The 2,500-nt window shown below is 36.0% G+C and overlaps 1 protein-coding gene across 5 annotated transcripts in view; it reads left to right on the top strand.

Moving 5' to 3' along the window:
• Window positions 1-2,500, top strand: part of LOC125024925 — a 30,556-nt gene that overhangs the window by 17,740 nt on the left and 10,316 nt on the right. For 4 of the 5 annotated variants that reach the window (XM_047612723.1, XM_047612713.1, XM_047612705.1 and 1 more), the window contains exon 2: window positions 1,876-2,028. The exons of the other annotated variant lie outside the window; for it this stretch is intronic. The gene's annotated coding sequence lies outside the window, so the exon portion shown is untranslated. The remainder of the gene's footprint in view (window positions 1-1,875; window positions 2,029-2,500) is intronic. 5 annotated transcript variants of the gene reach the window in all.

Here is a 2,500-nt window from a genome sequence, read left to right as displayed (position 1 = left end):
GTTTTAGTGATGACTCGGTTTTGTAATAGGTATTTAGATTGCTGATGTTTGGAGGCTGTTTTCTTGATCCCGAGTTTATGATATGAAATGTACTCTTCGAGAAAGTAGGCCTATTTTGACGGTGAAAAATTGGAACCTGACTGTGTGAAGCATTTCATGAGGGTTGTTATTATGGAATTTTAGTGTATTTAGTACGTAAGTAAAACACGTGATTGGTGTGTGCTTTTAGAATGAGAGCATTAAGGTTAAGAAAAATTAAAGGAACCGTCATTAAGAAGAAAAAAGTATACACAGCGATATGTGAAATAATCTGCACAGTGAAAGAATATTGTCAGAGGGAAATACCTCCCACGATGAAGTCCAGCTAAACGTCACCTCACCCTGCATGTAGATCCTAAAGTCAAGGTCAACCATTATCACATTCGAAAAGTTACTGAATTCTTAATGTATCGCTTTAAATCAAGTGCGGAAAATACGACAAGCAAGTGGGGGTTTGGGAGCAGAATCCCCTGCTATCCAAATTCGGAGATTGGGTTGGGGCCTGGGAAAAAGACCCCAGGTTTCAAAGGAATTCGGATCTTAAGGTGATGTTTGTGGATTCTCAGGAGCTAGCTTGTCGAGTGAAGGAGTAAGGACTTGGACTCAAGGGGTGCTGGTAGTTTATAAAACAACTGTCTAACTCTCAAACCAGACCAGTGTGCAGTTTTGTTTGAAATGAAGGGAATCTATGGGTTCATGTTGAATTACATGGTTGTTATATTATCCGGATTATATATTAAGACTGATACCCATATGGTTCTAGGTTAACTACACATGGAACTGCTAAAATAGTTGGCTAGAAGACACTTCTTAACTCTGACATTTTTGTTGGAAATTGAAAAAGGGAAAACACTTAACAGTTTGTGTATATGCTATCAATTTATTGTGGTTTATATTATATTCTCAGCTACAAGAGGCTATGAATTGTGTTAAAAACAAGGAAGAGTTGAACATCTATGGCAGTTATTATTTTCATTAGTTTTTGTATTAGAATATAGTATCTTACTGAGAATGCATTTAGCATGAGTTTTTACAGTTATTTTCTATTACTAAATATATACCTAGACTTTGTAAGACTGTAAGGATCATTAGAGTTAAGTGCATTTGATAAGCTGTAAACTATGGATAGCTCTTGGTGTCTTCTTGAAAATTATGGCAGATGTTTGGAAGACAACTGCAGTGGGTCCCAAAGGGCAACTTTTCTTGTACTTCTATGAGGCAAGATCTTAATCCAGTCTTAATTCTGAGTGAAAAGTTTAGTGTCTGGCGATTACCTTGGCCTTACTGCCTGGTGCTCCGGCAATGGGGAGAAAATTTCCATAATGCATATTCTGGCAAGAAAGATGTTAGACTGGTTCCGTATATGCTCTTAAATCATAAGGTAGGCTCGTGAGCTCTATCTTGCCGAAATTGCGCTGAGTTTTTAGCCGCGGCTGTAGTTGAGTTATCTTAAAAACACATAATGGAAACACAAATCATTCATGAGTTAATGAAAATTAAGAATACAGGTGTCAGAAGGCTGTATCAGAAAAAATTAATTGTTTGTGTCTAAAATTTAACCTTGTGTAAAGGTATTATTATTAGATTATGCATATTTTAAAGCTGTGTATTTTTTCTGTTAAATACATTCAATATTACATAGGATTGAGTAAAGAAGTAAGAAGACTTTGAAAACCACTAGGATGTGTCTCCTTTAAAATTGCATGCTATTCATGAATAATTGATGTTGGAAATATAAACCTACACTTCCTTATTTTCATCTGTTTTACATTAGTCTCATGATTAGGATTATGAGGGCTATTCCCAATTTTTTAATGAATGCCATTTTTATTCCAGCAATTTGCAACATAGATGTCCCTTAGTGGGGAGGAACGAGAGTTGCGCTGTGTGCTGAGTTGGTTCTGTAACTGGGAAGACCACCAGAAAGAGCAATTCCTTACAGTCCTTGTGGAAAAGGCTGTTCCTCCTGATGTCGACCAACTGTTTAGGGTGTGTTTCTGCTTTTATTTGTCAAAATTGATGAAATAATTTTAGATAGGATTGAATTTTTGATGTGATTGCAAGGTGGATATTATAATTATTGGTGTGATGATTTTAGAGTTCGTCTTGATCTGTAAGGTTGAGTTGAAAAGGCATATTTGCTGTTCAGATTTAAAGATTTTTACCTCAGGCAAAATATAAAGCAGGGCAAGGAAAAAAAATTAGTAGTATCAGATAAAAAAAAAAATTAATGAGATTTTACTTTCCGCTGCATGCCAGTATCTACAAGATACAGGAGGCTAGTAAATATTCTTGTTAGCATGATCTTGTTTAGGGTTGCCTTCATATAACTGAGTAAATGTAGCCAGATATGCATGACCTTCAGCCAACTATCAAAATATGTGATTTAACCCTTAAAAATGGGCATGTGGGATATTGTGGCCACTCCCAGGACGACTTACATATCAGAGAAACAAAGAAA

Source organism: Penaeus chinensis, chromosome 1 (assembly GCF_019202785.1).
Source record: "Penaeus chinensis breed Huanghai No. 1 chromosome 1, ASM1920278v2, whole genome shotgun sequence".
In the NCBI taxonomy this organism is placed as follows: Eukaryota; Metazoa; Arthropoda; class Malacostraca; order Decapoda; family Penaeidae; genus Penaeus; species Penaeus chinensis.
This window is presented reverse-complemented; position numbering and strand designations above follow the sequence as displayed.